The sequence below is a fragment of the Podarcis filfolensis genome (assembly GCF_964270895.1).
Source record: "Podarcis filfolensis genome assembly, chromosome: 9".
Classification (NCBI taxonomy): domain Eukaryota; kingdom Metazoa; phylum Chordata; class Lepidosauria; order Squamata; family Lacertidae; genus Podarcis; species Podarcis filfolensis.
The window spans coordinates 4,264,521-4,285,074 of record NC_139610.1 but is presented as its reverse complement, the minus strand read 5'-3'; the positions used below and the strand labels follow the sequence as shown (position 1 = coordinate 4,285,074).

Genomic DNA, 20,554 nt, shown 5'->3' with positions numbered 1-20,554 from the left:
TGCAGGTAAAGCTGCCTGCAACCTTTGGCAAGATGGCAAACATTGCGCAGGAACCACAGGCGACTGCAGCTGTTCCCTCACCCTCCATCTTGAGAACGTGTCGTTGGGGGTGGCTACAGCGGTCCTCCATCATAAAAAGCGTGAAGACAGGACAAATAACTCCCCCCCAAAAAAACCTAGGTCTCCCCCAACAAACGTTTGAGACTAGCTCCCCTAAATCTAAAAGATGGATCAAACTGACCCCTCTGACCTTTGCACAGGGAGAGCAGCTAATCAGCCACAAAGAAACACACACACGAGAAAACCCTTTTTGCTCCTTCTTCAGCTGCTGCCCTGCAAGCTCTGATAAGCTCCTCCCACAGCTAATCACCTGCCTCAACAGAAACCCTGCCCCCTCTGACCTTTGCACAGGGAGAGCAGCTCATGCTCTCTCATCACAAGGAAACTGACAGCCTTCACAAAAAGCTGCTCTGGAAAGGGAGAATAAACAGGTATCAAAAGCTGAGCTAGAAATATATAATATTGGTATCCTGATCCTAAACACATTTATTTGGGTGGAAACCCCATTCTTTTGAGCAAAATAAATTTAGTTTTAGGTATGCATGCTTAAGACTACAGGCCAGCAGTCTGAATTTCTGTGTATTAAGATTTGACACATGCACAACATGGGAATGACAAGTCCAAGACTCTTCAAAGTGATTCATGATTCTGGCACTTCTAGGAGCACAACATTCTTGCATCGGTCAAAGTAGGAACACTCTTAGCACATGAGTTTGCGGGGCTAGGCATAAGATTCAAGCACCTCAGAGAAGTGGCTTGGCAAGCAATGGCTGGATCAATGCTACCTGGCATCAAAGTATCATAAGCAGAAATTGGGAGTTAGATGTTCATGCAAGCATATCACATGGTGCGGCCCCAGATGGTGAAAACAGCAAGGCAAAGCAAGGCACCGTTGCCAGAGTGGGGCCAATGGGTGCACATCCGTAGCTAGAGCACGGCTTTGCCCCACTTAGCATTTGACAGGGGTGCTGCCTTAATTTGTGATACAACAGCCCCATTTAACAACTGAGAGCTTGTTCTATGGCTGGGCCAATAGAAACCGCACTCAGATTTGTCACCAGCAGAAAGTGGGCGCTCAGCGTGCCTGCAGGCAGATGGTTCTGAGACACAGCTCAGACTACATTCACTCTGATTGTATTAGCCATACACCATATGGAGATCATTGGCTTGTTTTACAGCTGCATACCCTCCAATATTGCTCTGATGAAAATAGGGACGTCCCATTCCATAATGGTAATTTTACTATTTATACCCCACACATCTTACTGGGTTGCCCCAGCCACTACGCCCAAAACATATGAAAACACAATAAAACATTACACTTTTTTTTAATTTAAAAAAACCTTTCCTATACAGGATTGCCTTCAGATGGCTCAGGGGGTTGTATAACTCCATACCCTCCAACATTTCTCCAATGAAAATAGGAACTCTCTAAGGAAAAGTGGGACATTCCAGGATCAAATCAGAAACCAGGATGGCTTCTCTAAATCAGGGATGTCCCCGGAAAATAGGGACACTTGGAGGGTCTGCAGCTGAGACACACCCTGAAATGAATCAAGTGACTAAGGACAAGCACGTGTCTTATGGAACTATTTGGAGGTATCATTGATTTGTTTTTGTACCTGTTTTGAAGCAGTTGTGGTTTGAATAATATTTATAGGTCTGGACAATTTTTATTCCAAGAGGAGTCAGTTTTTATCCATCCAATTGCTTCAAGCTGCATAATATTGATATCTGCAATGCATTCTCCCCACCCTTTCCATACCCTTTCAGCAGAGAGGGAATCTGTGTGTAAAAGAGGAGGAAGCTGGGCTGGGAAAATTGCAAAAGAAGAAACCTCATAGCCTATGGCAAATTTGGTGGGGAATCTGAATAAACTGTGGAAGCTGTGAAGTTCCCCTGAAAGCTTATTGAGTTGAAGAGGAAGTGAATGAATGGAAACAATCATTTGAATGATTAGTTCTTTGTAAGCCAATGCCAGCTAAGGAAAGAGAGTTGCATAGGAATAACCCATGGCTGCTACCCAGAAGCTGCTCCATTTGGAAGCTGAAGAGAGCCTTCTCAAAGCATTCATGTCATGTCCTCAGTGAGGTCATAGAAGACCTTGGCAGCTATGAAGAATAAGTGGTATCTGGAACTAACCTAGGCAGCAACCAGCTAAATTGTCATCTGCTTCTGTACACGAACAGAAAAGAAAATACTGAGCATGAACGCAAAGAAAACCCAAGCTTAGAAAACTGCTGCACTACTGCCACATTAAATATAATCTAGAGCACTGGTCTTCCACCTTTTCAGGCCCAGAACCCATATTTAACACAAACAGGCACCTGGGGACTCTCTTCTTTTTTTTACCATGTATTTGTAGTGTACGGTGGTTGTGCTGCTGTAGCAGCTCTCTGTAGATCAGTGAGTAGATCCTGACCCACCCACCAAAGACCAATGATCCAAAGCCTTAAAGCCACTTTTAGACCAGGTGGTCTTAAGGAGACAGTATCTGCCACATCAGAGCTGAGTGAAACAAGATCTAGGTACTAAGCCAAAAGTTGCGAGTTTATGAGTTTTATCAACACCAGGTCTGATATTAAAAATGTGAGTAGAGTTTCATAAGAAGAGCCTTCTGGATCAGGCTGGTGGCATATCTGGTCTAGCTTCCTAGTCCCACAGTGGCCAACCAGATGCTTGTGAGAAGCCAGTAGGCAGGACCTGAGCACAACGGAACCTTCCCCATTTCCCAGCTCCTGATATTCAGAGGTTTGTTGCCTTCAGTAGTTGAAGCAGCCCTTGTAGGGTTAAGGACAACAAACCAGAGAGAACCTGCTCTTTAGGGCTAAATGGGAGCAAATGCTAATCCAGAGGAAACCCAAATTGCCCATTTGCTCCGGCTGAGCACTAAAGAGTGTTTTTTCCAGTGGGAAAACTGCAGGACAATAGGAAATATCAATTTGTTGCCCTGCTCAGGGCTTGCTTTGTTGTAGAGCTCTAAACATGCATATCAGTAAAACATGCTATCAATAAAACACTGTATCGGATTCTGCTTCCATTGTGGTTCAGTCCCTTTGTCTATACATCCTCACACAAGATATACCGGTAATTTAGCAGACGAAAAGCAAGAGATCCTAGACAATTACTGTTATCTGCCTGTCTCAAAAGACAATGGAAGTTTGCACCACTAGATGTAAAGTCAAACAATTGGAGAGTTACAGAACCTGCTGTGGCTGTAGAGATCAACATGGGAGAGACATGTTATATTACATCTGGGGCAGGTGAAGGTGCCTGCTTTCGCTGCTACAGATGCACCATGGTGTTTCAATTATATAGCAGGCAGTTGAAGAATTTGCGCAAGTATACTCAGAGGGGCATTGGATAACTAGTTACTGCCATACCTCAAGCAACAAAAGCACGGTACCTTAATGTCTCTCTTTTTCTAATATTCCTTACTCAGATTGGGAGTGGGGGGGAGAGGAGACGTCAGTAAAATTTAATAATAATAATAATAATAATAATAATAATAATAATAATAATATTAGCAATAATCATACAGCTGCACCAGTATAAATGACAGTTTACCATGTTGAGGTCATTTAGACCCCTCAGTACCTTTGAAGTGCATTTTTTTATTTTCCTGCCCCATTCACAGTAATTGGAATCTAATTGATCATAATTAGCTTTTAATGAAACCTTCATTTAAAAGAAATACACATGCTGCAGCACAATTGATCTCATGGCTGAAGAATAATATACCAAGTATGAAATGAAATAGTTTATTGCAGAAGAGTGACTATAGAAAATGTTGCGAGCATAGGAGCCAATTTCTGGAGGCTAAGCGGGCTTCCGTCCCCCCCCCCCTAAAATATTTGAGAGGCCTCCCCAAAATTGATGGGCATTGCCATTCATCATGTGATCGATTATGCGGGGTGATGCTTACTTGCCTGCCCCCAATATTTTATTCAAGTTGGCACTCCTGGTTGTATGGCAAAGCACAATACAGACAGCATTCCAGTCACAAACACAGCAGCTTTTACAAAGTCTAACAGACAATATCAGGTCTTCCCCCTCTTCCTCCTCATTTTACTTGGCTCCATTAAGTCTCCATATGTTGACAAGAAACTGCAGGTAGTGGCAGAAATCCGAACTGCCTCTGGGGATAACATAAGAATTTCCATGGCACTCCTACTTGTGGTCAGGAGGAATGCTGAATCTGCTCTGCTGTTGCACCTGCACATATAGGGCTTAAAATCTCTCCAGAGCACCATGCAACACAGGGGCACAGGGCTTTCTGGGGGTGCAGAGAGGGAGGAATCAGTGATCCTACCCCTGAGTTCACCAGCAGAAGTTCCTTCCACTCATGTATGGGAATCTTGGGACCCAAGCTTATATTTCCAGTCTCAATTATTTCTCCCAGCGATATTTCTTTTGCTGGCTGCAGAAGGCAACACCACCGCAGCTGCCCACAAGGACAGAGGCTAGCCTCAGCACCCAGCTTCAGCAGGAGTCAGGGACTGAGCAGAGGAGGAATGGTGGAAACCGGCTCCCCATCCTGACCCTTCCAGGGAGGAGGAAGAGGAAGAGGAAGGTTTGAGGGAGGTGGCAGCTCAGAGGCAGATGAGGGGAGAAGCTGGGAGAGCTGGAACAACACCCAGCTGACATGTTAGCTTTAGAAAGCATTCCAGACTGCCCCATCTCCCAGAACCCGGCGAGCCTTAAAAGTAGGAGAGCAAAGAGCTGAAAGACAGAGGGCACGTAGCAGCAACCGTAGAAGAGATGAATGAGGAAGTGGGAGAGATGGGTGTGTGTGTGGAGATTCACTCAGGATGACGCCATTATCCAAGAGGCTGGGATCCATAGCCTCTCTCTGTAAAGACTGGAATAAAAAAGGACTGTAATAAACTTTTCCTTGTCTTTATACTTTCCTGGGCAACCAGCCGGGAGCTGCTGACAGCATCCTGACAGTAGGTGAGTTGAGGACAAGGAAAGGAGGTAGGGCTTTGAGAGAGAGGAAAAAATGGGACATTTGGGAGTGAAGGGCCTGCAATTTCTAGATCACCCCACTCCATCACTATTCAGCCAGTTTTCCAGGCATTTATCAAGTCATAAATCTGAGTCACCCCACTTATGCCTGCTCACCTGGCCAGCCCTTTTAAGCTACATCCTCACGCGGAGCTGCAAACTTGATGCCGGCCCCTTCAAGGCCTGTTGCTTATTAGTGATTTACGTAAGCAATGAAGTTTCATCTTTTAGACTACAGACTGACCTAAAAAAAAAAAAAAAAAGCTTGGCAGCCAACACCTGAGGATGATGACATCTTTCCATTGTACAGGGGATTTATTTTGGAGCTCCTTTCTTTCAGCTGTCCTTTGCTGTCTGGTAGCGGAATTCCACCTGGCGCTTGAATGCATTCATCCTCTTGCTACAATTAAACAGCATCTGTTCAAAAACAAAACGCTGTCCTAGCAGACAAATGCTTCAGTAACATACCATGTCATGTGGCAGGATGAATTCCTGTCTTGAATTATCCTTTAGGGAACCAAATTAAATCTGCATTTATTTACTGCAGAAGAAAGTATACAGAGGTGGGGGAGGGGAGACTACTAGATTTGGCTGGCCAATCACAACCATTCCAAAATCTTGTGGGTAAAAGCAAGGGATGTCTAAAACAAAGACATATATGTATTTTTGCATTGAGATAACTTCCATTGTTTTTCTGCTGCCCTCAAGATGCATATGCATGTGAAAGGCAGAAAGATCAAGGGCAGATCCATATAAATAAATATAATTTATTCACATATTTACACCTGAATTTAGATGGAGGCAGCCCAGATCTTGCAGCATGGTAATATCAAGAAGGTCTTATTCCCGACAGCAGTGCAGCATTGGAGTCTAAGTCATCTTTCCCAGCTTGCCTTCAGCCAGCCTGCCCAAGATGGATCCCAGTCATTATTATTTTTGGCCTTCTTCCCAGCACACCTTGCTAAAGCCTCTCTTTTCCTGTCACCTCACACCCAGTTACCCTGGCAGCCTTCCAAATCTCCTGTCTCTGTTCACACCTCAGGGCAGGGGGAAGGCCAGTTCTCTTGCATTGCCAATGGCCCTCAATGGCCCTGTATTGTTTCTTAATGGCCAGGTCGTTTTGCACAGGCTAGCCCAGGAATTCCTCTGCAGCTTGTGTTCCCGCTTCATATTCCAAATAACTAAAACCCAACCATTGGTTAATTTCTAGGGATTAGGGAGTCGTCCCCCCCCCCGCAAACCTAGAACACTTCCATTCCCCAGATGTACTTTTATGTGCATCCTGATTTCTTAGTGGTGAGATATTTCAGGGGTGACACAGCCATACCCCAGGTCTGGTTGCAGTAGAATGAAAGTCACTGGAGATGGTGGTGTTATATATGGTTATATTTACAAACAGAATCCCCACGACGGGGTAAGCTCCCGTTGCTCCTGCCAACCTAGCTGTTCGAAAGCATGTCAAACTGCAAATAGATAAATAGGTACCGCTCCGGCAGGAAGGTAAATGGCGTTTCTGTGCGCTGCTCTGGTTTGCCAGAAGCAGCTTAGTCATGCTGGCCACATGACCCGGAAGCTGTATGCCGGCTCCCTCGGCCAATAAAGCGAGATGAGTGTCGCAACCCCAGAGTCGGTCACAACTGGACCTAATGGTCAGGGGTCCCTTTACCTTTTTATAGGCTCAGCTGAACACACAGCATAATGCTCCAATGGAACGTGCTCTCTGGTTAGGTTTCTTTTGGTGTCCCCCAAAGCCAAGGCCATATTTTTGGATTCAGCACAGACAGCAAGGCAAGCCTCTGTCTCTTCCTGGCCACAATATTTGCATGTTCAGACCTAGAGACCTCCCCACTAAATAAGAACACATTTGACTCAAATTTTAGTTTGGATTTTGGCAGAATTTAGGCCACAGCTTTATTGATTACAGAAAGTGAGTGGTTGCATAGGCTCTGGTTTGACTAGCTCCCTGCACCCTTGCAGGTAGCGCTGAACCAGAGCTCTATCATAGGTCAGCCACGGGTGAACACCTGAGGTAGGTAGAAAGCCCGGGTACAGGCTATGTCCACTCCCCAGATGCTCCCCTGGACTCAGGCATGGGCACAACCCCCTCTTGGGGGTTGACCAAACCAAGCTGAGTCCCTGGATTCCTTTAATGGAATACCCTTCACATAGGGTTGGGAGAACGGTCGCGCCATCCCTATCACCTGAACCAGAGCCTATCCGCAACCTTACAAGTTGTGACAGTTTGCTACACGGCAGGCGAAACCCAAATGGCAACAGCCAATCAGCCAAGTGGGAAAAATTCCTGCCATGCCCCTGTCCCAACGACAGATGACACACGACCTCATAGCAAAGTCAATCGCAAAATGCCCTAAATATAGGGAGAGGTGGGCGGGTGTTCCGATGCACGAGCCAAAAGAGGAAGCTCTGGGTCAAGTGCATAGGTATTTATAGGTCCCTCGATCCGTTGAGACAGCACCCCATTGGCCAGATTAAACCCAGCAACGAGGGACCTACCAGTCGGGTGTTGTGGCTGTCCAATAGACCCAGTGCCCTCTTTGAGGGAGGACATGCTTTCCCTCATTGTCTGCCTCAGATTCCTTCCTCCAGATCACAATGTGCTCTTTCTTCCCCAGCTTTCAAACCCACCAATGGGTCACTATATCTCTGAAGGACCACCCTCTTTCTCACCCAAAGGCCAATGGTATCACTTCCTCAGCACCTGCCAATTTCCCTTTCTCCTTTTTCAAGCCTTCCTTGGTGTCAGGAGGAAAGAGAGGGAGGGAGGAAAGCCTCTCCCCTGGCTGGTCATGGCAGAGCCTCCCCTTCCTATCCTCTTCCTCCCAAGGTGACCTATTCAGCATCTGGGGTAGATTCCCGGAAGGACTGGCTTCCAAGTATCAGTTAAGTCTATGTGCCTCTTTCACCCCCCTAGTAGCTCAGTGTGATGACAAGAATATTAGAAATGTTATAGTGAGAGATTTTACCAATAGAACTGCACCACGTGTGATCCACCAAGCTAAATGCAGGCCTCCGCCATGTTGTTTTTTTTTTTTTTTTGAAGCATGTAACAAAAACAGAATAATTACCAAGCTTCTGGTGGGCTTTTTGGTGTGGAGCATGGGTTGTAACAATACAATTTCAGCATCTTCACTGAATATAGCTTTTGGGGACTAATATCCAGCGAAACACTTCCTTACGCAACAAATCCTATTTGATAGGTTGCATAACTAGCGTTGAGCCACATTGAAGCATTTCAGTGCAAAGGCTGCCAGTTGGAAACCACGCATTAAGCGAGAGGAAGAAACTAACCATGGCAAATACACAATATGACATGTGTGGCTTATTAGCTTTGGAGCCAGGAAATGACATCATTCACCAGTCAGAAGGGCTCTTCATTCAGTATATGAAGCCTATATGATACAAACCAGCACATTCCTGCATAAAGAAAATGCACTGAGCAGAGCATTTGAGGATTGCAGAGAAAATTAAATAGGCTAACCATCTGTGGACCAAGGGACATCTGTTGGATCAAACAGATAAGGAATAAAAGGTTCAGAAAGCTTTATTATATAGGATGAAAGGATCTACGGACCTACTGAAAACACTTTACCCTGAACACCGAAGTACATGTTTTTGCTTTTTGAGATAATATTCCATACCAAACACTTCTGAGTGTTCAAAGTTCTTTGCTTACACCATTTCAATAATCATGGAAGAATCCTGTAAAATAAGTCAGTTTTATTATCATCCTTATATTGTAAACAGTGTGTGTCTGTGTCTCTGTGTGTAACTGAATGAAGATCAAACTAGAAGAGACTTTGGAGAGCCAAGTTTGGATCTCCCTTCTTTTTAAATTTGATAAAAAGCAGCTGTGGACAAAGAGGTTTAATTTAGATTAGGATGGAAACACTTGGGAAATTAACAACCCCCAGCTCCATTTTCCAGATGGAAATTCCATCCACTCGGCTCCGGTAGCAATTAGCCCCATTAGCACACTCTGTGTACTCTCAGGAGCCCCCTCTCCAGCCAGAGGCCCAGAGGCTGGAAGCATATTTTGCTACACAAAACGTCGTCCTCACGAATGCTCAAGCTCCATAATAAAAATGCCAGATTAAAAAGAAGTGTGCAAACTGCTCACCACAACAAAAAGCAATTTTTAAAAGGTCAAGACAGTCACTGTAAATTGTACTAAAATTCATCCAGAGATGTAAAATATATAAATAAAATGGAAAAAGTACTATGTACACAATAATAAAATGGTGAATACAAACCTGCAAGCCAAATATAGACACATACTTTTAAGCTATCAAACTGCAAGATGAATCAGCTTACAAATAGCATACCACCAAAAAAATCATCACCAAAGTCTATTGCCCATAGGTAACTTAGTCAGTTCTCACAAATACTGGTGAATACTGTTTGATAACTGAAAAGTGCCTGTCTGCATTTGGTTCATCAAGTTTTCCCAATTAATCTTATTTTTGTGTAGTATCCTTTTCCATTTTATTTGTATATTTCACATATCTGGATAAATTTCAGCAAAATTTCCGGTTCCAGTTCTTAAAGAGTGTTTCCATAATAAAGATGGTAAGAACAGTAAGATTGTTAACGCACAGTCCAAGGACCCCCAAAACCAACTTAGTCTAACCCCAAACCCATTACAATATTAAAGTGCAGATATTTAAATGTTTGCAAGTTTTTATTTCCTTAAAATACAAACTGTGAGAAAGTTCTCTTTCCAAGCCTTGATTCAAATTGAAAAGTCACAGGCAGCCTGGTTAGTTCCAAGGATTGTGCTACAGAGCTGCAGAATTCTGGAACAGTAGGCAGCCATTTTGGTGGTTTTTTTTTGAGCTATGATACTCGTAAAATAAGAAGGATTACTTTACAAATTGGATCACTCTCTTCTTGGGACCACTTTTCCAGAACCTTGTTTAGTCCATCAGTTCCTTGGCCTGTGGACTTCTCTCCTTTCTCTTGGCCCTGTGAAGAACCAGTTGACCAGGTTGACTGTGTCAGGCTCCAGAAGAAGGATATCTCCCAACTGAGAAAGTGGTGAATGGAAAGGGTTTGGCCTAGCTCAGAGACATCCTTCTGGAGCTTGGTGCAGTCTGCTTCCGTAGAGAGTTCTCCAACAGAAAAGGGAGAGGAAGCCATGCAGATTATGCAGTGGGGGGGGGGTGTAGGGCACAAATCCATGAATGAGCAAGCCATGGCTGCTGTCCTGTGTGCGTTTACCACAAAGAAAGTCACATTGAAGTTAGTGGGCCCTACTTCTGAGTTAGCATGCAAAGGATGGCACTGCCCGCGTGAGGAAGCTGTGAAAAATCATTACTAGCAAAGAGATTAAAAGTAAGTGAAATTAAGCAGCTCAAATTGGGTGGAGGGAATAGGGTTAGCTTTAAAAAGTAGAGACTAGGGGCCCAGTGCTTTACATTTTAGCAATGATTTGCTCTGGATACTGATGAAACTTGTAGCCTTCCCCCTAAGGCGTGATTGTTGCCTCCAGATCCACAAAGAGCAGCTGCCCCTGGGTCTAGCTCTATACTTGAGATGAGATGGAGTTGGAAGGGGAAGCAGAAGGGTGCAATTCTAAAGTTGCGTCCCAACATCAGGACCAGCATCATGGGTTGGGCATCTCACTGCATTCTAGCTCCGCAGACTTCAGTGAGTTTGAAACAGGTTAAATCATTGAAATCTTGCTTAGTTAAATTTTGGAGAAAACTGATTGGCTACTGAAATGGGCCATACCTTCCAATAGCTACTAATGACCATATACAAACACTTCAAACATGTTTGTTCCTAAACTTCTCAAGGAAGATATCTAGTGATGTCATAGACACTCACCAGTAGACAGCTGCTGCAGCCATATAAACAATGGTTGAATCAGCCATTGTCTCCCATTTGACTGAATCATACCAGAAACTGCAAAACCAGTCATTTGACAGGAGCCCATAGCAGAGCAGAAACAGATGCAATTTGTATTAAGGGCAGCAATGATTCCAGCAAACTGCCCTATGTCTCTTAAAATGTTTCATTTGTCTCAAATCACAAGCTACAATCTCAAGAAAAAGCAGCTTTGTAATAACCATGCTTATTTCCGCAGTTTATCAACAGCACACTTTACTCTGAAAATAAATTGCGCTGTGTGCACTGGAAAGACAAAAAAAATTAAATTAAAATAAAATAAATCAGATATCCTTTTCTTGAAGCCACAAATGCAGAGGTTTCTATAATTTAAGAGCAAAGGAAGAAAATGCTGCCTAGAGAATAGGCTAGTGTATCATGACATTTAGAAGCAAAACAGTATGCTGTTTATCATGCCCACGGGTGTGTGTTGCTGTGTAAGAAAGCCAGTTAAAACCGGAGCTGGTATTAGCAAACCTATTTGGAATCTGGTTTCTCTGAGAGCTTTCAGGAGCCAAGAGAATAATGACAATTCGCCTCAGAGAAATAAAGTTTTTTCCTCACTTACATAGCTTGAAAGAATTCTGAACAGCTGGAGCCTCAAGATTATAATGTGTGCAGATGTTGTGTGTTTGGTCGAGCCTTCCCCCCTTCCCCACCCCAAACGTTGGCACCAGAACCTCTGCAAAGCTGGAGCTTGATAAGTAATTTCCTGGTTTCCCCCTTACAAAGTTCTCACATAGTTTATCAGTTGTCCACCCTGACAGCAGAAGACTATCAAAGCAGACTATCTGCCCTGCAAATGTATGCAGAGGAAAGACTTCACTGCGGCTTTGGTCTGATGGGAAAGAAGGAGAATCTCCCAACCACCACCCCTACTCCCTTTTACCCAAAAAATTACATTATCTTCTGGCTGAATGCATAGCTGAGCAATAGCACGAGGACAAACAACTGCAGCACAAAAATGGCAGTGAGAACTTACCTGCTCTGCCATGCACAACTCTCAAAGAGATACATAGGAAGGGTTCTCTGCACCCCTCAGAAGATAAAGCCCAGGGCCCGGAGTATAGCGGCATCTCATTTCATTCTCCCACCGTGGAGGGTTGCGAGTCAACTAAAGACTTTTACTCCGGTAGGAATAGCGTGTGCAAAGTGTGTCACGGCACAGTCCCAAAGAGGAAACCACCAACAATATAAAGCATTCAGAGATAGGCAAACTCACCCTGCCTAATTCAGAATTCCTCTGGGAAAGTTAGACAAACCACATGGCCATTAATTCAGGTTTCCTGGATAGATTCTGAACTAGGCTCCCGACTTGCAGGCATGCCTCACCGTACCAGAGACATCCGTGCCAGCCTTGGATCGGGCTCTTCACCTGTCCGATGCCACAGAATCATACAGATCAGGCTTCCTCAACCTCGGCCCCCCAGATGTTTTGGGACTACAGCTCCCATGATCCCTAGCTAGCAGGACCAGCGGTCAGGGATGATGGGAATTGTAGTCCCAAAACATCTGGAGGGCCGAGGTTGAGGAAGCCTGATATAGAGGAAGGAGCAACAAGGGCTTGACCCATGTGGGAAGTGGCACAACTGGCTCAGGGGACTTGAGGCATCACTAGACAAGCACCAGGGCACACAGACCGTAGACCTTTTGGACCCCAGTTCAGGCTCCAGTGAGGTGCACTAGACCTCCAAATGGCCCCTACTGTGCCCCCTGATCTCTCAAATACAGCAAAGAAGAAAAAAGTGTGCTGGGGCACAGCATGCATGTGCACATGTCGATCCCAGTCAGTGGCATGTCATGTAGGGGCCCATAGGGGCAGTTGCCCGGGGGGGGGGAATTGCTAGGGGCGCAAAATTTCAACACCCGGTGCTGCCTCAATACAGCTGTGCACCTCTGTTGATGGGCTTCTCCATGCGAACCAGGAAGTGACCTCTCCAGACAATGAAACAATTCGTTTTTATTACCTCTGTGGCTGCCATCTCCTGGGTGTCATGAACACTGTTAGGCAGTTGAATGTGAATACGTACTCCATCTCCCTCCCTCCCCTGGGCACTGGCATTCCATGCTACACCACTGATCCCAGTCCATGTACAGAAGCCTGCTTTTCCACACTTCTGCTTGTCCGGTTCCTAGAAAGCACTGCTTGTCCCACAATATCTAGGCACGAGTTGGAGTGGTTTAGCCTTTGCTCCACTACTTTCCCCTGGAAAACCTGCTCTTTAGCTCTGAAGTGGAACAAACAGCAATCTGCAGGAAACTCGATTGCAGTTTGTGCCGATTCAGCACTAAAGATTGTGTTTCCCTGAGGGAGAGTGGTGGGGGAAAATGGATGTGTCGATGAGCTCTGAAACACACACACCAGAACCCTCCAACATTTCTCTGATGAAAGCAGGCACATCCTAAGGAAAAGCAGGACATTCCAGGATCCAATTAGAAATGGGGACGGCTTGTGTAAATCCGGGACTCTCCCTGGAAAATAGGGACACTTGGAGGTCTGTTGCTTGATAGCTGCTATGTCTCCCATTTTACCCATATGTGGCTCTGCTACAAATAACAGGTGGTAAAGATGTAGGGAATGCTGAGAAAGCGAACAGAGGAAGGATTTCTTGCCCTGGGACTCATCCAGGTCTTGTTCAGATCACAAGTGCCCCACAGACATGCACTTAAAATAAATTTATGCTTTCTTTTAAAGCCATGCCTATTCTTCATTAATATAGCAGCCTTCTTGCATAAATGTTTATTTTCTAGCAGACCACTCTTGCAATTGGTTACATAAGCATTTTTAGCAAATAATCTCACAGTGCGGGGGATTTGGGCCGCTGAACTAGCACAGTAACAAATTTTCAGACATTGCAGCAATTTGGCTGGATGTTTAAATATCCATTTCTGTTGAGTCAGAGCTCAGTATGGGGGGGGGGGTGATCACAGCTAATGGCTTTTGATGGCTGGTGGCTACTCCAAGCCACAGGCACTTGTGGGACACCTCACTTGCTTGTGTGCAGGCTGAAAGGGTAGTGTAGGCTGGCTGCTGATTCTCAACTTGCATACGTACACATTTGTAAATAACAACTCATTACAGAAGGTACCTTGAGTGCAGAATATTCACTCTACTCACAAAGAAACTGGAAAAGTTGCTTGCATACACAGGGAGGTGTGTATCTTACTACAGGATCGCTGCCTATTTTACAGTCACAACACATAAGGAAAAGGGCACAGGGAGGGAGGGAGGGAGGGAAAAACTAGCTTGGGCACCAGTTCTTAATATTACCATTCTTGTAATGACCACCCAGGATGGGAACAGTTCAAGTAGTCTGCTGGAATGGCTGCCACGAGGTCACCAAAGGCAGCTGATCTGTCAGCAGAGGTAAAAGAATAGTCCTGTTTGCTTCTCTCCTGCTTCTCTGCAGCTTTCTGGAACAGCTGCTAGCAGGTGATTGTTGCAGAGAGCCAAAGGTAGCTGGTCTCTCGGCAGAGACCAAGAAATAGTCCTGCTTTCCTTCTCAACTTACTGTGTTCAGTTGCCTACGCAGCTGAACATCTGGGAAGAGCTTCTGAAAAACAGCATTAAGAGTCAAAGAGTAGTCTAGAATAGCTACATCTGAACTATCCTGTTCTCAGGATATTCTCAGAGCAAATCTTTGGACTATCTCGCCTCCTTTGGAGCCAATTAATTGCCCACATTTCTGTTTCTATTCATAATCCATTATGTCTGCTCTTACCAGTCAAGAGCAAAGATTAGGTGTTCAATCCACAAGCAACATGTGGACACACAGACTGCTTTCAGCTTTGATTGGAGCGCTTGGCTGCTCCAACAGTGGCAAGCCATTGAAACTGCTGCTAAAACACAGCTTTTTTGCTCTATTTTCGCACTGGTTTCAACAGAAACCGCTCGGTATGATTGGAGCAAGGTGTGCTCCCCACATCCCCCGTGTGATTGTTGTTTCCTTCTAGTTACATTGGTAGCTGCCCCACACCTGAAATGGCAGGCTAGATGGGGAGGCCTGGTGGGTCATTTTTAGCCCACAGGCTGGAGCTTCACAGCCTGACAGTGTGATGTAGTGGTTAGTGTCAGACTGTGACTGAGGAGACCCAGATTTGCATCCTGTTCAGCGCAATGGGTGAACCAATTGGCCTAACTGACCACACAGGATTGTTGAGAGGATAAACTTGGGAAAGGAAAATCCTGCACACTGCTTTGAGTTCCTTGGGGGAAAGTTGGCGTGGAAACAAACAGGGCTACCACCCCACGTCAGGGACCTATAGCCTGGGTGTGTGCTGTGCTGGGATCCTAACAAAACATGCACAGAAACTGAGCACCTGAGTTAAAAGAGACCCCAGTACATTTACACTGTGTGGGTTAGTCCTTTTTTGCTCACCTGGTATCATGTGTACACCAGACCTTAGTGAGCAGCTGGGTAGAATACTCCCTCCACGCTTTTCCTGATATCTTTCTAAGTAAAGGGGAAGAAAACTTGATTAAAAAGATAAGAATGCTGAACATTCGGCAAAGGGCCTTAGAATATCTCTGAGAGAGTCTGGTCTTTCCATGGCTATGATACTGGATATATTGGGAATTTTAAAATGAGTCAACCTCTCAGATTCATCTCTTTATCTATAATTTCATGTTCCAATGCCAGAGATGTTTCAGAAGTTCTTTTCCATTTGACTTATGGTGTGGTATTTTGAACCCCACCCACAAACATTGTTTTGTTTATTTTGTCTTATTCTGCACTTGTTTTCCTTATTATATTGTAAAGCAATATTGAAAACCTTAATATAAATTACTATTCATGTTTTTAAAAATCCCACCCACAAACAAATTCTGTTACCTGAATCGCCGCTAGCACTTGGATTATGTCTTGCTCACTGGTGAAAGAAGGCACTCTGTATACACTCAGAGGTACTTCGTTTTACTCTATATTTCTCCTCACCTGTGTCTGTTAGTGAAGGTTATGGCCAGAGGTGGAAGTGGGTGGCACTCTATGGGTTTGATGGGGGCTGGCCCACCCACCAGGCAAGGGGAGGTGACCTCAGGCAGAAGGATTCACAGGGGCAGCAAATCCCGATGTAGATCTTCACTTACCTCTTCTTCCCTGAAGGGGAGGGGGGTGCTATTTTGCCTCAGGTGTCCAAATGTCTTGGGCCGGCCCTGGGTTTGTCTCAATTTACTGGAATTTCTCCTTCTTAATCCCCATTGAAATGGTTGTGAGCTCTTGTGTGGTTCTCATCAACTTAAGTGTGCCTTTTCTAAGAGAGAACCTTGTGATGATGATGATGATGATGGTGATAATAATAATTTATTATTTATACCTTGCCTGTTATGTACTGAAATTCTCACCCTGGGCCAGCAGGGGGATACTGTAGATAGTTTTCACTCAGGTCTACATATGCAAATAAGGGATTGAAAGTGACGTTCAGTGATTGGATAGTTGCAGAAAATGGTTACAGTTGCGTTGTACTGGAGCTCTATATAAGCAGGCTGGCTGAACCCTCCAGTTCAGTTCTGTTCTGACCTGTGAGTAAACAAGAGGTGTTCAAAGAATCACTGTGTCGTCTGATATGTTCACCCACAACTTAACACTGCCCATCTATCTGGCTGGGTTTCCCCAGCCACTCTGGGCGGCTTCCAACAAAATATTAAAATACCATAGTCTGTTAAACATTAAAAGCTGGGGGATTTCCCCCAGATTTTTTGTTTGTTTTTAAAACCGGGTGAGCTCTTATTGCTTATAATGACTTAATACGCAGTGTTTCTCAAACCTGAGTCCCTTAGCTGTTGTTGGACTACAAACCCCATCATCCCTAGCTGGCAAGACCAAACTTGGTCAGGGATGATGGGAGCTGTACTGTAATCCAACATCAAGCTGGAGACCCAAGTTTGGGAAACACTGGATATAGCTCTACAAACCTTGTGTGGTGTTTGCAGGGCCTGAAAGACTGGAACCTCCTGTGGATATTTGGCATCGCGAGTCCTGAGTTCCAGCAGAGGCCAAAACTGCCACAAAATGCTTTCAGTGCTATGTGTCAGGCAGACCCTTCCTTTTAAGGATATCTTGGCAGCCTTAGTCCAAACAAGGCTTTTTTCTTCCTATGGGATCATCTAGCTTTAATTTCTAAGAATCCCAAGCACATTCCAGAAAAACCTCAGAGGTCAGTCGAACATGGGAAAAACAAAAGCATTTGCATATGCATATGCAAAGGACAGTCTTGCTACACGTATTGTTTAAAATAGCTAGGTGCCCCTTCCACCCTCAACAAAATAATGTGGTTGATGAATTTGGAAACTGATATGGCATCCCCTTCACTCGGCGAATCTGGATGCCAAACTTGCTTTGCATGTCACTTCACCTCATACAGAAGTTATGGGAAACCACCCACTGGTCCATAGGGCATGACGTTAGGATGTTTTTAAAATGGAAAACACAGCCAAATCCAACCAGACAGAATAAATAAAGACGATCTTGGAGTCTTTGTTTTAGCTGGCATGCTTTTAGAGAGGACATCACCCTCTAGGTATGCCTTGATGGTCACAATAAGGCCATTTTGTGGGGGGAAGGTGCGCTGAAGTGTTGACTTTTTGAGGAACCGAGATATTATCTAATGAAGCGATAGAAACACAGAGACCAGTCCTGGCCCCCAAAACATTTGTTGTCTGGCTCTTTGCCAATTTTAACTGAGCTGTGCTAAAAAGTTTGCTGACAGTTTCATTTCTATGGAAATGAAACAAATGTTCCCAAGAGATCGTCTGCACTTTAATGTTAGTACTTTTAGATTTGATATGCTGCAATTTATTCAAGGAGTGAGAAATCCAGGCACCACACTACAATGTTTAGGGTTATTTGGATGAGAGAGAGCAGCTTTATATATTTGCTGTATTTACTAATGAGCAAGCACTGATGCTTTCAACAGGGAGCACAACTACTAATCATGCACTCAGTCCACAAAGAGAACAATTGTCTTCCAAGGATACTTCCTCTCCAGTCAGCTAACAATTAGAAATTCTCCCTCAGTCTCTCTGTTCTAGCTGAAAAGGGCTCCAGGCTGTCTCCCTCCCTCTTTCTTCCCTAACTAGCTGAAAGAGTAGTCTCATCAATGAGTTTTACATTGCAGAAGCTGCAGAGAGATTTCCAGTTATCAAGAGAACAACTCCAGTTTTCGGAAACATTCTATCTTGGGAGCAGACCATATCAGTCTATAACAAACAAAAAGCATTTTAGATTTGGCATATTCCCAAAACTGGGATTTTTACAGCATTTTTCTTTTAAAAATCGCCCTAGTTGCCATACGTCCAGGTTTCCCCAGACATATGGACGCCATTTTGACAGTCCGATTCCTGGACGTATGGCAGCCTTACTTTTACCAAATCACACCTCTTATTTCCTTACATTTGCATCTCTAATGTGTCTCTACATGTGTCTGTCACATGTTGGTCCCATGTGCATAGAAACAAGTTGTGAAACTTTACAAATGCCAAAAAATGTAACAAGTTCCTGAATCTGAAGCCTTCTTTGAACTTGAAGCCCCAAGCCAGGTGACCCTCCTGCCCCACTCCCCAACTGGCCCTTCAGATTTTCGGGTGACTCTAACTCACATCAGCCACAGCCTGCATGGCCAATGGTGAAGGATTGTGGGGGTTGTAGTTCAGCAACATCGGAGGGGGTCACAGGTTAGCTGCTCCTGCTAAAGAAATGACAGGTTTCAACAGTCATGTACTACCATGCAGCTAGCAGCTATGCCTTCATCACACCTGTCTCCCACCCTTTCTCCAAGGCAAGAGGACAATCCAATTTTATCGCCACAGCAATTATGAGAGGTTACGTTAGGCTAAGGGAGCCTTGCCCAAAGTTAGCACCAGGCTTTCCCATTCCATATCCAGCACTCTGGCAAGAGTGCACAATTGCAATAATTCTCTCCATTATTATTTTTTAAACAGTCTTTCCCCAGATGTTCTGGCTTATGGCACAGGCTTTGCTTTCCAGATTCTGAAAGTGTTCCAGAAAGGGTTGTGAGCCGAGAATAGCCAGGGGTGGTCCTCATTTCGCTTAAACACATTGTTGCACACAACCCCAGTCTTCGAACATGACGAGATTCTAGGGGTTCGAGGTGCTTACCCAGGGTTCACGTTTCCTTTGGAATGAAGCACAGCAGAGACTGTGGTGTCTAAGCCAACAATAGAGGGGTTCACAGCATTTGTATCCCATAGCCACAGCCTTGGATTCAAATGGAAATCAAACACCAGTCTGATTCTCTCTCCAGCTTGCTGCTTTCCCTCTAGCTCACATCACTGCAACACTAAACTCTGGCTTTGTCCTTCTAACTATATGTGAGCTGAGGGATGGGCTCCCCCGCCCATTTTCCATCTTGCACAGAGCCCCTTTCCTTTGTTCCCCTTAATGGCCCATCGCCCAGGCGATTGCCTCATCAGGAAGCTAGCTCATATTTTAACACTTGCTGGGATCTAGGGGTTAGAAGGGTCTCAGCATATAGCCTACCCAACTCATGACAACAGCTATAAGCTATCGTTACCTGCCAACAGAGAGATGGAATAAATTCTTAGGTCAGCAAGGCATGGCATTTGCAACAGATGAAGCCCAAATAGTATATGGGTTAAACAGAAGCCAGTATAAGTACTCTGGCAAAATATCTGCCATAAGCGGTGGAGCACATTTGTAGGAAGTGTTTGTGCATTGAATCCACCTGCAGAATGCCTGTTGGGGGGGGGGGCAAGCCATGCAGAACCAAGAGGCAGGGGACAGATTTGCCTTCTCTTCAACAGCCCAGATCTTTAACCCCCCCTGCCCTGCAGAAGACTGAAGGACAACCCCCATATGGCAGAAGGAAACGTAGGCTGCTCAAGGACACGGCGGCGTGAAGGGGGCACATTTGTGCTTTGCCCCTGCTGCTCCCAGCAACCGATAATCAAGGGTGCTCCTACCAGATTACCTTCAAGACTGGGGGGTTCTTTTTATTGGTTGAGTGTGACAGAAAGTTGAGAGCCCCCACCCACACCAGATGGATGTCCACTGTTCCTTGTGTTTATTTTAGCATTGCTTTTAGTATTATATGTCTCGTGTTTCCCAGATCTCCAAAGTAAGATTCCAATATTCATTTCCTTTAACAAAAACCCTGAAATCCACACCCTTTGTGAACTACAACTTTGCATTATTATAAGAGAGAGAGTTGTAAAAATAAACTGAGCACTACTTCCACAGCTGTTAGCTTCAGGCATGTTCATCTGGCATAAGAGAAGGGTGAGTCTTGGGCTTTAGCCTGCCCTCATAGTGACTCCACAACCAGACATAGAACATTAACACCCCGTTAAGGAGACATGGCACCTACCTGTACCTTAAATTTCCCTGACCCTATGGTCTGTCCTCTCCTGTACTCCAGGTTCGGGATTGTTTGTGCAACCAGCAAGCAGGGACAAGCCATAAGCCCATTGCTCCTTGCTCCTTGTTGTATTAGATTTGGCAAAGCAGTATCTGAACACAGCATGTGACCCACAATAGTACAATCAAGCAGGTGGAAACTGACTTCAAATTTACTGATCTCAAAGAGAACATTATTATTACAATTT

At 44.8% G+C, this 20,554-nt stretch overlaps 1 protein-coding gene across 6 annotated transcripts in view; it reads right to left on the bottom strand.

The window, feature by feature from the left end:
- C1QTNF7 (C1q and TNF related 7) overlaps positions 1–20,554 on the bottom strand; it is a 46,746-nt gene that overhangs the window by 16,057 nt on the left and 10,135 nt on the right. Inside the window, exon 1 of one of the 6 annotated variants that reach the window (XM_083630746.1) lies at positions 11,957–11,977. The exons of the other annotated variants lie outside the window; for them this stretch is intronic. The gene's annotated coding sequence lies outside the window, so the exon portion shown is untranslated. Of the gene's footprint in view, positions 1–11,956; positions 11,978–20,554 lie in introns of those variants that run through there. 6 annotated transcript variants of the gene reach the window in all.